The sequence below is a fragment of the Catharus ustulatus genome, chromosome 2 (assembly GCF_009819885.2).
Source record: "Catharus ustulatus isolate bCatUst1 chromosome 2, bCatUst1.pri.v2, whole genome shotgun sequence".
NCBI lineage: Eukaryota > Metazoa > Chordata > Aves > Passeriformes > Turdidae > Catharus > Catharus ustulatus.
The window spans coordinates 7456921-7472026 of NC_046222.1; positions in this window are offsets into that span (position 1 = coordinate 7456921).

Genomic DNA, 15106 nt, shown 5'->3' on the forward strand with positions numbered 1-15106 from the left:
GACTTATATTGATACATTCATTATGTTAAATGGCATAACTTTGTATTTTTCACTAGTTTAAATAAGAAAAGGTCAAACTGTTGTAATCCTTATGGTTCTGAATTAGGTAAGTAGAATTGAATAATAATTCTCTCCTTAGAGATGAAGTATTCTCTTCAGACTTTCACTTAATGTTATACTAGGGACTATATCAATACAACCCTTTTGCTACCTGGGAGATAATCTGAGCTCCAGTTTAACAAGTCTTATTTATAGCATGGATTCTTTCACTTTAGATATTCAGTTTTCTAGGTTTACCTTCTTGAGACAAAGCATCTTCTGACTGGTTTTGCATCTGGGAGAGAGGTACATGATAATCAATTCTAGATTTGAAGGATGGCCAAAAAAAAAAACCAACAAGATCTCAACTTCCCTCATAATGCTTTCATTTCTTCTGTAGAGGTAGAGTGGGTAGGAAAGGGCATAATTAGGCCCTTGAAGTAGCCAAGAGAAACAGAGAAAAATTTGTGATAAACCTCATATTCTTGTTATTGTTGCCTCTTGCTGCTGATAAAGCTTGTGTGCTCTTCTTCCTCCAAGCTCTGTTGAAATTCCTAGTTTAGCCATACGTGCCTTCCCTCTGGTTAACAGTGATTTGACTGTGCCTGTAGCATAATTTTACTATCATAAAAGGATACTTGGAGGTGATAATACTGTGCAGTGCAACTTTGCTTCACATAGTACTTACCTGTTTTCTTAATATATTCACTTTCACTTGTAATTCTAATTTGGAAAGACAAATGCCATAATCCATGGATAATTAAGAGTCTAGACTAATTCTGTCATGTCAGTGCTTTCTTAATCTGCCCCTAATCAGATTAAACACCTTAATTTTGACATTATTGACATTGCAGATTGAAGAATTCCAAGGAATACAATATATCATCTAGTTGGGGCTGTAAATGGAGTAGTTGTAAATGGAATTTACTAGCCATTTATAACCTGTAATATTTTGCAAAGAGTATAAAAAAATGAATTAAGGAATCTAAAAGTTTGTTCTAACACAAGAGAAAATGAAGTACGCATCTGTTAAGATTTTAACTTTATTGGCTCACTTGTCTTTTCAGGAGAGAGGTCACTAAAAAGAAAGTAAAGATAAGGGAATTATTTTCTCAAGAACTTTTTGCACCTAAGAGCTGCACAACGAGTTTCACTATTGTATTGGTGCATTGACACAAAATCAGTTCGTTAATTAGAGAAAACACAAGATGTTTGTTCATTATTTCAAAATCAGCTGCAATCACAAATATTTTGGTGCAATTGTTGACAATAGCCAACATGCAGGAGGACTGGTTTAAATCTGGAATTTCTCTTTTGTGGCCAACCCTGACTCGATAACATGGTTTACACCTAATAAGGATGTACTTTGATCCAGGCTGATTGCGTGTTGCTAATGGGATTTCATTGACTAAAACCACAAATGATACCTCCGGATATATCAGGAAAAGTCTTCTAGTAAAGATGAAGAACTTGTAATTACAAAATTGCATCAGCAATTGTGACCAAGTTTTATTTTTATCCCTGTCCTGAAATATATTTGAATAATTATCATTAGCTTTAAAATATATTCTCCTTCCATGGTTTTGTTAATTCTCTTCTAACTGCTTTTTCTCTTGATCAGAACAATATATTTTTAAAGCACTTGATTTGAGAGTGTGTACTTATGATGGTGCCAGTCAGTTCTGAACACAAATTAAATTGCGACCTTGACTCTGGAAGGTTATGATTGCTTTGTGCTTAGCCTTTGCTTACAGCATCAGCAGCTGGCACATCACAGGTAATGTCCATTCTCTTTTTAGTCTGCTTTGGCAAAAGAGGTCATCACATAGCATCTTTATTCTCACTTGGAATATCCTGTCAAGAGCTGTATTTAATTTTTAAGTTCAAGTAACTCTTTCTCTGATCTTAAAACAGAAGGCCAAATTTATCCTGAGTGAAATGCCTGCTAGATTTGTTTTACTGTGGATAAGTTTATTTCCCTGTGTCAGATTTCAGCCTAAAGCAATTGCTTCTGTAAGTTTATTTTGTGATGTCTCATATGTGTTTGCAGAAATGTTTCTCTCTGTAAATAATGCCCAAAAGCTGTTGTACAAGACAGTGCAATGCCATTCAAATGTAGACTCTGCGAATTTGAAATATCAATGGACAGTTGATGATAGAACAATAGAAGAGAGTAATTTATCTTAGAGAATATAGTGCTGTTCTTCATGTCTCTCAGACCCATACAAAGCACTGAATCAGATTTTTTCCATTATTAGCACTATAAAATTTAACGGACACCTGCACAAAATGTACTTGTATAATATGCATCAATCACAGATGCTGCAATCTGAGAAATAATAGTGCTAACTTAGCTTGGAAAAAAAGGCTACCATTTGATAAGTTGTGTTCTTTAATGTCATTTAAGTACTCAGGATGTTTTTACCCTTTAGGTTTTGTTCTTAAGCTGCAAATGGAGAAAGAAATGAAGGAGACAAGAGGAAGAAAACATAGAAATTATTATGCTCATATCAAATGCTAGGCTAACAAAATCTCTCAGCTAATTGTTTGTAAGATGGACTAGCTACAGGGTTGTAAACTAATTAGGGTATAATTCACACCATTTGACTGGATTGTTGCTGCAAAAAATTGTATCTAACCTTCATTACCAAATGCATTCTGCACTACAGATCAAAATTAACATTTAAATTCAGCCTTTTGACTCCCCTGCCAAAAGCCCAATTCGGTTTCCAGGACTTTGCACATTCTTACTAAATTATTATTTTTTTTAATGCTTAATTTTTCTCTTTTTCTTTGTTGCACTTGCATAATTCTCAGAACTGTTTTTCTTTCCTTTGTGTATCAATTACAGTTCTGTTGGTTTAGATGAGGCACAGATACAACCCTGGTAAAGATCATCCACTGGTTCTTCATTAATAGCTTTTAACTTGCACGTTATCCATTCTGGTTTGGGGTTTTTTGTCTTTTTTTTCCCTTTTTTTTCCCCAAATTGTGGATTCCTCTTGTAGTTTATAGATAAGGTAATGCAAGTTGTTGCACCTAAGGCCTGAGGATCTTACCCTTACTCACTAGGGGCTGAAACCTGAACCAAGCAAGTGGTGCATGTGCTTGTACTTGTGGTTGTTAGAGCAGGTGACACCCTCAGCACAGCTGGATTACAGAAAGAGGGTAAATCAGGAAACCCTTTAGGAAGACATGAGGCTGGAAGTTAATGATCTTGAGCTAGGAACACTTTGTAGAGAGCTGTCAGGGAGTGTTGTAGCTGAAAATGTGAACCAGGAAAAATAACTTTTAGATTGAAACATGGAGATAGTCAAAGATATAATCCTGTCTGTAACTCTAGTAACAAGGACAGTGGTGTTAAGATTGTTAAAGATATATCTTGGCCCACAGAAGGATCCCAAGTTGCCCAGAGAAGCTGTGGATGCCTCATCCCTGGGTGTGCTCAAGTCCGGGTTGGATGGAGCTCTGAGCAGCCTGGTCTAATGGAAGGTATCCCTGACCATGACAGGGGAGTTTGAACTGAATTATTTTAATGTCTCTTCCAACCTAAACCATTCTATGATTCTATGGCACAGAAGATGAGATGAGCCCACCTTCAAAAGGGCCAGAATGTCCTCAGTGTCACTCACACCATGTGAGTCACTGTGTGCATTCCCTGAAGCCTGTCACAAGATCAGGGTGTTCCAAAAGGCCAAAAACTTCTAGAACTGTGGGATCACTGTCTTTTCCAACTAAATTCTGACTCTTCAACCCAAAGATTAGAATAAGCATTAGGATTTGGGTTTGTAGACATACACCCTAGAAAGATGGCAGCCTTGATTCCATGAAATACTAATAGAATTAATGCTTTCACTTCTTTTTGTTTAAGGTTTTTTTGAGAGAGGACAAAACAGTGAAATAAATGACATTTTAAAAGTCTACCTAAAGAGTATACAACTTATTACATCTGTAAGATGATAGTTGTCACAGTAATGTTTGGTTTCCTATTGATTACTTGAGTAAACAGTCTCCAAAATCCTGTTAACAATTTCAGTCTGCAAAATAACCATTTTATTCTGCAGCTCTTATTACATGCATTTAGTAAGTATCACCCTTCATTTGTGATACTAGAAGTGTTATCTTTTTAATCTCTGTTCTTATTCAGATTGTAAGGAGAGACCAATCAACATTCAGAAGTAAAAATGTAATCCATACTAGGGTGACCTCTTTTTATCCTGTTGAAAACAGAAAGTCATGCAATGGTTCCAAAATATCTGTGCTTATACCTTTTGTTCCCTCAAAGATGTGCGCCACATATCACTGGGAATTCTGGCCTTGGAGTTTTGATCTTCCTGGTGATGATGAAGGCATTTTCCTTACTCCTTTATCCGATTTCAATCTGCCCCCTGTTATTTTCTTTTTAGGCTGAAGCTGTTGCAGAAGTTGCCATATAACTGTGTTCATGTTTCACTTCTGATGTGTTCAGTTTGTCTGCACTCCTTAGAATTCTAGATAGCACTGAGAATTCTTTTCAATTTATAGAAAGACCTTTCTGATAAGAGCAGTGCATTCTAGAAAAGTTCCTCGCTGTTGTGGTGTTTTAGAAATATCTCTAAAGGAGAAAGGCCATTGGGAATTGCTGTTATTGTGTCAGTGTTGATCATGCTTCTACAGACAAAAATATTTCAAGTGTTTGAAGGAAATTTGTTGCTTAAGATCACCTTATGCCAGATGTCACTCTTACAGAACCTATCATTTTCTAGATAAATAAAAATACTTGAAGTTTAGAAAAAAAAAAGCTGGAATATTAACAGGTGCACATTATTGGCCTTTTTTAACAAACCATGTATTTCTGTTACTGATTAATGTCATAAACAAAATTAAGGTCACTCAAATTGAGTTATACCAATTTATGATTATTTTTCTCTTGATTCCAACAACAAATGATGTGATCGTAGCAGGGCATAAGAACTCCTTGTTTCACCCTTTAGCTTCCTCTGCAAATTCTTGGATGTTGATCATTCCCTCTGTTCAATCAGTATGATCTCAAAGGACTGGGAGCATTTTGGTTACACTGTCCTATCCCTTTCTAGTATGTTTTTTTCACAAAACTATTTCTCAAAAGGTGTTTTGGCTAGGAATACCTTCTGTCATAAAGATTATTTTTTATGCTGCAGTTTATAAAGAGAGTTAATATTTTTCCTTTGGGGGGATTATTTCTTGAGCCTGTAAAATTTAAACTTTTTAGTTCTACTGAAAAAAAGTATATAAATAAATAATTCACATTTATATGTCTCATAGTTGGTAAGAAAAATTATGGAAACATATAATTATGAGATATTTGTAAAATGGAGAAGAGAGACCTCTACAGTAAGTTGAATTATCACCTTGTGAAGTGAATATTGCTGAAAAATTCCCCCAAAACAAAGGCACATATACATCTAAAATCTCTTTTCTCCAGTCTGCTATCACTGCAGTTGTCAGAGTCACAAAATGTGCACAGTATCTCCAGCAATGTCATATCTCTGGCCTACATGTGGTGCAGTGTTTGACTTTGTTCTCTTCAGGATACCTGTCATCTACAAAGCAGACAGCCTGCAGCTTCCACAATCTGGCCATTTTTAGATCTTGGCAGTGCTCTGAGAGAGCTACTTATTCACAGAACCTACTTGTCATCATCACCAATTCTTCATTTTTTGTATCTTCAGAGCATCACAGGTAATAACAGAATGGAGTACTTGATAATCTGAAATAGACTTTAAGATACTTTTGTTTGGAGGTGTTTCACACAGTTCCTTCAATATTTGTTTGTATCCAGAAAAAAGGGATTCAGCTGGCTTCTATCTTTGCTTTCCTCTTCATCTTTACTTGAGTTCTGCTCTTTAAACCTTAGCATCAATTTTTGCAGCTAGCAGAAAAGATGATACTTTCAAACCTTAAGCGAGTCAAGTCCAATGGAAAAATGAAGGACAATTCTTCAAAGACCAGGATTTACTAATAGGATTCCTAGAAGCCAAGGCTAGTGTCATTTGAGCTAAATCTTGCAAACATAGAAATACTGGGTTTTTGGAAAATATTTTCTGATTTCACAATTAATTCCTGCTGTAAGTCTGATGTGATACTATAAAGTATATATGTTTAATACATATGTTGTAATGTTACCATTATCAAAATGTTAAAATATAATTAGCATGTATTTGATAGGAATGGATTGGCTAATGTATTTTAACAAGCTACAAATATACATGTAAAGTCAAACAGCTCCAATTTTTTTTCCCTGTGTGAAAGTCATCATGATAGAATAATGTTACAAAACTACAGGCCAGATTTTGCTTGGCTAATCTGGAATGAAATGGAAAACAACACCTTTCATTATATAAGGTCTATTTTATATGTATGTATATGTGATACACAGGAAAAAATATTTTTCATTCTAGTTTTCTGGATATTTATTAAAAACCAAGATTAAAAACCTTTTAAAAATGCAGGAGATTTGAAAGGCAGAGCTTTGGCCAAGTATGCTTATGGAAACAACTTTATGCAGAAACTGCACTGAAACTTTTCCTAGACATTAAATCAGTTATAGATGTTTCTAGAGAGAATTAATCAGATCCCTTAAGGAATTTAGGCATCTAATGATTTTGAGAAACACCAACTGAGATTTTCAAGAATCTTTAACAAGTTAGATACTTTGCTCCCTTTTGCTTCATCTATTTAGTCAATTTTGGGGAAAAAAAAAAATCGATCTTTTAAAGACCTAACAAAAGAAATCTATAAAATTGCTGTTAATGACTACACAATGCAGTAGTTTTATAGAAAAGTATTTTTCCAAGTCTAAACTACAACTCATAAAAGATTGACTTACGTGGTCTAAAGACCATATTGCACTTTTGTAATTTTATTTGAGCTTGATTATTTTAGTAATGAAAATATGCAATGGAAAAAAACAAAAAAAAACAACAATAAAAGAGATCATAAAAGGTAAGGATAAGTCTGAAATTCGGGCTTAATTTTTCCATAGCATTGAACAAAGCAAACTGCCCTGAATACAATACTTTATCTATGGAACAGAGACTTTGAAAGCAAAACTGGTTTATTTCACACAGCAATTTAACTCAGTTCAAAGACACGTATGATTAAGTTTCTTGCAGAACTCTGGTAAAACCAGGTACTGACAGATGAAACAAATCCTTTTATTTTTATTTTACTACCTGTCATGGTAGTCAATTATACCTGATAATATAAAAATATATCATAATTTTTATTAGTGATTCAATGTCAACCTTTCCCCATATTATTTTCTTCCTCCAGTTTTCTGAGCATATGGCTCTTAACTCTTCCAGCTAAACTCCTCTTTTTTTAACTGCAGATAGCCAGAATAGGTATTTCTTACAAAGATAACATTCATTCTACCTTTTTGAAAAACTTCTTGAACTTTAGAACTGCCCTCAGCTTTCTTCAATAGATTATTTGCTTCACTTATTTTTCTACTTTCCATTTCTAATTTTCAAGGCTGCAATTAAAAAACAATTTGGCATTTTACCAGTCAGAAGCAAACAGGTAACTTGTAAAAGACATGGAGTCTAATATGTTTACAAACTGCAAAACCCCTGGTATTTCCATCTGTAGAGGAAACCCACACTTTGATAGACTAGCAGAAAGAATGATCAGTACTATTTTTGTTACTAAATTTCACTGCAGAGCTATAAATGTTAAACAGAAGGTGGAAATTTGAGACCAGTTTTCAGCAGGTTTTGTTTAAATTTGTGAAAAAATAAGTTAGGCAGAAGGTATTTGGTTTGCATTTGAAAGAATGGGACTCCAGTCACTACTTTCACATCTCATGGAAGCAATAAAGATAAAAATGAAAGCAAAATTGCATATTATATTAAGATCCAATATGTAAATATCAGACTATCCATATGGGTCCTTTCCTTCTCAGTCCTTTCATCTTTAATTTACTTCTCATTCATACTTCTGGACTACTTTGTATTTAACACTGTCCATTAGTAGAGCTTTTCAGTTTAGCAGTTTAAATTAAACTTTCAATTTAACAGTTACTGCAAAGACTTTCATTCGATATAAGGAAGCAGTTTATTTTACCAAAGGACTCCAACTGTTAAGAAAATGAGAACCTGACAATATTTTATGATACTACAATTCAATAGCCTCATAAATAGAACACAGTCCAGCCTGTTGCATAATACTTTTGGTATTTTTTTAATACACATAACCATGAATGCTATTGGTACATAGGCCTCACTTGTGGTCATAATCTAAATAAGGCAAGATGATTTTTTAAAACCCACAAAGAATTGTATTTAATATTTTTATCTTCCCAAGGCTGTGCCTGGAACAGAAATTAGTGCATGATCTCAGACAAATTGCATTAAACCAAATGGGATCTTGAATAAAAATAATATTATTTAAGTTATAAAATGTTCTACTTGAAAATGTTTAATCCAAATGACTTATTTTTAGTACTGCCAAGAGCAATACGCAGATATTTGCAACTTTATTATTGAATTTCTCCTTAAAGCCAAATAAAGGCAAATGCTCTACTGCTTTTATAGAGATTACATTTATATCCATATGTATGCATATACATATCTTTATGGTGTTCTCATCCTGCTGCACTGGAGTATATTTGTGTGGAGAGGAAGGGTAAGTGGGACTTACATCAGTATTTAAGAAGGTCAGAATATGCCAGTTGTTTCCAGCAGAAGATTGGCATGGGAGCTGGGATTGATCCAGTGATCCATAGGATCTGCAGCACACAGAACTGCAAATATGCCAGGCAGGTGCTAAACCCAGAAACGTTAGTGCTTCGTAGCAAAACTTATAAGGGCTCCTTTTTATGGGTCAAAATATACATTTACGAGTGGTAAAATTTTGCTTAACTGATATCTCCTTTAAAACTGAGTAACCTGGTAAGAAAATGCCAGGATATCCACTCTAAATACAAGCAGAAAATTACTTTTCTTTCTTAGTGTATGTAAGAGAGTCATCAGAAACTGCTGATTTGATCCAAATTTCTTTGTGCTGTGACCCTTCTACACTCTGTTAAAGGGACAGAATCTTAGCAATGGCTTAGAAAAAACTCCTTAATTTCTTGCACAGTAAGCTTCCCACTCAGCAAACTAGATAATTATGGCATTTTTTATCTGGGATTCCTCTTCTCCCCAATCTGATGTCCATGCTGCTTTTAATTGTAACGATTCTCTCTGGTTCAGACCAGATCTGGAAGGTAAACTAACATCCAGAATTAGATTTTAATTTAAATACCACAACAGATTAAAAAAACAATGCATGAACTTCACAAAGAGATCTTAAAATGACAAATTATTGAATATTTTTGAGATTATTTCTAGTTCAAATCCAGGGGTATTTCCTAGAAAATTTTTGTTTCTGACAAATGCATTTTCTCAACAACTTGGACTGCAAGTTTTTCTTACCGTTTGCTTTCCAAATTCTGTCAGGGTGGAACAAACATGAATATGAACAAACATAAAGTTAAACAAACTCTTCATAAAGAGATTTTTTTTTAAAAGAGGGTTTTTTTCCCCTCATACTACACATGGGAATTTTTTCCCCAAGATTTTATATAATGTTTTCACTGGGAAAAAAAAAAAATCTACCAATTTAAAAGATTTCCACTATCTGGTAATAACATCAAGAGAAGTAACATTGGTGCGGAGAGTTTGACACCTTCTTTATTTGGGTGGAGTTTTTTGTTTGATTTTTGATTTATGTGGGTATTGATTTGGTTTGGAGGGGATTTCTTTTTGGTAGTAAGGCATGTAAAACCAAAGAACTAAAGCTCTACTTTTGCCTTGTGGACACAGATAAACTTTCACTAAAGGTTTCAGCCAAAGCTGAGTATGCAATGAATGTGAGCAGGGCCAGTTCAAGGTTACCTTACAAGTTTGATCCAAATTGGTTCCAATTGGCATGGTTTTTATGAAGTTGTATAATCTAAATATTGTTTCAGAAGTGGTCATTATTGATGATCAGTATAAAAGGAAAGAATAAAATACAAGAAACTTGTAATAGGTTTACTTAGTATATTGCATATACATATTTTGTGATATGTTTTTCTTATATAATCTACTAAATGTGAATCTGTGCAAAGTGTGGCTCTGGTTACATTTTCTGGAATTTGAAGCCCCGTTTATGTCAGGTTATGTACATCAAAATTTTTGCACCATGGGGCCTTCTAATCTGCCAGAATCCCAGTTTACATTTAGTAAATGACTACCCAAATATCTTTTCCTGAGCTGCTTCACAGAAAAATTTCAGCATTATTTTTAACTGGACATAGTACCCAAAATAATTCTGGAAATACATGCTGAACACTTGAAGGAAGTGGGTTTTAACTGCTAGCAATACTAAGGCAATTTCAATAGCTGAATTGCATCATATATTCACTTCCACATAATTCATTTTAAGTTCTTAGCATCAGTCATCTCAGGTTTTTTTTAAAAAATAATTTCTTAGACTACAAAGGTTAATAAGCTAAGATTACTAAATTTGGGTTGTTTAAAGCATTGTAAAAATCACAGGAAATATCTAGAGCCTAAATAACTTAATGGTCATAAGTGTTATGATTAAATCACTGTTTTCCTTTTCAGGCATGCTGAAAAGGAAAATTAGGACATTACATTTCATGTATTGGTTCATGATGTGCTTCTGTGTTCCTTTCAATACTGTCACCCATTTTGAGACAAGATTTAAAAAAAAAAAAAGGTGATGTGAAAGTGTCCATACATACATTTGGTCACTTTGCAATTTGAAATCTACCTCTTGAAAGAATTGAGAACAGATATACACAATTTTCAAATTATTTTCCACTTCAGCAATTCTATTCAGCAATTAATTGTCTTTACTTCTTTCTACAGGTTGTGGCTTGTTGTTCTGGTAGTGTTTTTATTGATTGAAGGCACAAAATATCTGGGGGGGAAGTGTCAAGATTTTTGACTTTAAACAAGTGAGATGTCACAACACCAGAACAAAGTATGAGGAACTTTTAAGTTCCAGCCAATTATTTGGGTAGCACAGATGGCCTGTCTGATTCTTAGTTTTTTCTGACAAGTCAGAGGTCAAAATGGGAACAATTTCAAGTGAGGATCTGGATTATTTATGCAAGACAAATTCAACAACAACAACTTTGATATTTTCCTCAAAATTCTCCAAATATGTTTTTTGGGGTTTTTAAAGCAAAAATCTCAGGAATGCAGCAAGACTAAATGAAAAATTTATATGAGAAGTAATTATTGTGACTGGCTTGCATTATGTAAACTCATGAGAACAAATGTCATGGAAAATTTTATGAGTTTACCTTTCTTTTGCTTTATCAGGTAGCCCATATTTGATGCCTTTGCTTTTCCATTAGGAAAATGCAGTATGGATTAGTTGTCTTCTGATATAAATGAGTGTAATCTGTAACAATGCAGAGGAAGCTGAACAAAACTCATCTTTTCTGTTGAATTGCCTGATTGTTTAACTTTGCTGAAGTTATGCTGCCTGTTTGTTTCTGCTCTCCTTCTCTGTATTTCTGATTGTTTCATACAGTCATTAATGCAATTCCAGCTATCAGGATGCTGCCTTTGCTATTGCAGACTATCCTAAACTAATTCTTTGGCCTTTATTCTTATTTTCTAACAAACATGCAGCCTCACACAGTAGCCTTCTGTTCTTAAAGTTATTGTCAGAAGAACTGTAATCACCTAAGCCTACCTAAGCTTGAATGATAGGCTACAGCATTGAATTTACATAGATTTGTGATGAAACAAATATGTACACAGAAGGAAAATCAAGGAGAAATATCTCAATAGTATGGAAATAGTAGCGGAATGAAATTGTAACTTAGTAAATAATTGTATCTTTGGCTTCAAAATTTCAGTATTTCAAGCTGTTTCAGTAGCTTGTTTTCTCTTTCTCAAAATAAATGGTATGATGTTTAATGACAGAATCCATAATTTGTGGAGAAGTGGTAAAATTTAAACTGAATCATTAAACAACTTGTTTTATTGAGTAATTTTGAACTTAAAGAAGTAATTTAAAAATTATGCCAAATGCCATATTGTCTCAACTCCAGCCTTTTCAACAATTCTACCAATACCTTTCTCTCAAGAATATATCCTTTGTCATGGTTTGTTATCTCTTTCTCTCGGCAATGAAATTTTGAAACAATTAATGGCTTAGTATTACTTGGCCAAAGGGGGATCTGGCCAAACACATTTTGAAAAAGCTGAATGGAGAGAAAGATAATTAAATTACTTTTATAATGATTCTAAGAATTCCTGCCTTTTTTCATGAGCTCCCTCACCTGAGCATACAGATGTGGCTCTTTGAATTAATGCTGCATCTGTGTATTTTTCCCATTCAGAATTTATGTAGATCTTCCAAGATTGGGGGGTTGGGGAATGCAGGTTGTGGTCACTCCATAATCACTCCTCTCTGCTGCTCCTTACTCCTCACAGTTTTCCCCAGCTCCAGCGTGGGTCCTTCCCACAGCCCCGGTCCTTGGGGATAAACCTTCAGGAAAACCCAATTCCTTCAGGTCCCATCCCTCTGCTCCACCACAGGGTCCTCCATGGCTGCAGTGTGGGTATCTGCTCCACAGGCTGCTCCAGCATCTGGAGACCTCCTCTTCCTCCTCCTCTCACCTTGCTGCTCACAGGGCTGTTCCTCACACTATTTTTGGTCCCTTTTCTCCCTGTCCAGACCCTTCCTTTTCCCAGCAGTGCCCTCTGTCTGGTTGATGTCCCATGGCACATCCATTGTGGATCTGCTGTGCCCAGGACAGGGCAGCTGCTGGATTTCTCTCACAGATGTCACCCCAGCAGCCCCCTTGCTGCCAACGCCTTGTCACAGACACCCCACCCTTAAATACATCATCCCTCTTTTCTTGTAGCACTTTTAAGGTTTTGCAGTGCTGGCTTCTCCACTTCAAATCTCATATTTGCTTGCAACCCATCAATAACCTAATTTAGCGTTGAATATTAGTGATTAAGCTGAAAATGTGCTCTTTGAAGCTTGTACTTGTGGGAGGTGTGGGATTTGCTTTACATGTGACAAGCTGTATGAGCTGCATAATATCATTTACTATCCCTCTCTGGAAGAGGTAATACTTTATTCTCCTTACTCTGGAAAAACAAAACCTAGGCTTTTACAATCTTTATTATGTCCTACAATCATCAGCATTTTATTTTGAATTTTTTTATAAACCAAGAATCTCTGATGACCATGAACTCTTATGCTGGACATGCAGGAATGAAGATGACATTGTCTTTGCTGATGCTGCATGCCAAGCCCTTCATGCAGGCTCCCAGGGCAGTGGTCACAATCCCAAGCCTGCCAGAGTTTACAAATGTTTGGACAAAGCCCTCAGGCTCACATTGTGACTCTTGGGGATGGTTCTGTGCAGGGCCAGGAGTTGGACTCGATGATCCTTGTGGGTCCTTTCCAACTCATCTTGTTCTGTGATGCTCTGATACTATTTAATAAGTAGCTTGTGCTAATGAATATTATGCAGTTCTACATCCTAATCCATCAGATATTTATCAAACTGGACTGTGTGCTGTAAGACCTAGCTCAGTGATCTTACCTCATTTATTTGAGTAATTCTGCACTGATGGAGAGTTACTCTGTGCTTCCCTGCTGCAGCTCCTCAGTGAATGTGCAGGAGGGAGGCACATTAAAAATAATATTCCACTACTGTGCCCCCTGGAAATAAAGATCAGTGGGAGTTCCAGCAGGGTAATGTCTCATACAGGCTTTGGAGGAAGAGCTTTACCATGACTGGGGTGAAAGTAGGAGGATGCAGAGGATGCACCCCCTCTAAAACATGAAAGAAGTGGTGCCTCAGCTTTATGCAGTGTATCTATTTTGTATGGAAATGCATAATGAAAACTTCCAACTTACAGGTGGAATTTTGAATCACAGAGTAAATGAGTTGTCCAAAGTCATGTAGCTGAAACAAGGAATTGCAGTTGAATATTTGAAAATGCAAGCAAAATCTTTTCCTGTGCTCTGTTTTTCAAAAAATAACCGAATCATACCAAGAACAAAAATGTCATTGATATTGAAATGGTATGAATATTACAAACCCATCAGTTATTGGAATTAACTTCAGTGGTTTTTAAAATGCACACAGATTTAGACAGTCATTCAAATGTATATTTTGTATGTATTTGTGTTTAAGTAGGATAAAGCTCAATAGTGCTTGTTCCCTGAGGTTTGACCTGGACTTGTTTCTAATTTATGAACCCTAATATTTAGCAATTTAAAGGCTAATGTTGTTTATAGATTTTGAATGCTAATAATTCTTTTCTATTGTATAAATATGTATTTACATTGGAAAATCCTTATGAAGCTGAATTAAAGGCAAATGTAAATATCTGTGTTAATTTTTTGCACATTTTCAAGCACATTCCAGAAGGGAAGAGCAAAATTGGTCATTATGAGTACATAGTGATGAAAAATGGCTAGACACAATAAAGGATAATTTCTTTGGTTTCCACAGCATAATGGAGTATGAATCATATTTAAAATTAATGACTAAGAAGACAGATCATGATTTGAATGTCATCAGTAGCTATTTTACTCCTCCCTAGAGCTGCAACAAGCCTTTTATGAGAGATGAGTTCCTGCAAACAAGCCCTTCTAAGCTGTCTGGAAGCTCCTAATTTATAACAGAGCTTTAGAAAATGCTTTATTTTTACTTTTTTCCACACTTGGGGTAAGAGTAGCAGACTGGGAACATCACCTTACTGTCCAGTAAGTAATGTGCAGTTGTGTTTGTTTGCAAGTAATTTTTGAAGCATAACTTTTTTGAGGGGTGATGTTGGCAGCACACGTTCATGCTATTGTTTCTATTTAAGTGAACCTTTGAATTCTGTCACTGTGTATGTGGGGTAGGCATTAAGTAAAGAGCATGAGTCAACAATGAGTCTTTTTCAAGAAAAAGGCATCCTGGTGTTTTTGATAGTGCAAGATATTGAACAGCAATGATAGGGGAAAATCGGAGTGGTTTTTTTTACCTCTACATGTATGTAAAATATTTTCTTTTTTAGCATCAGCA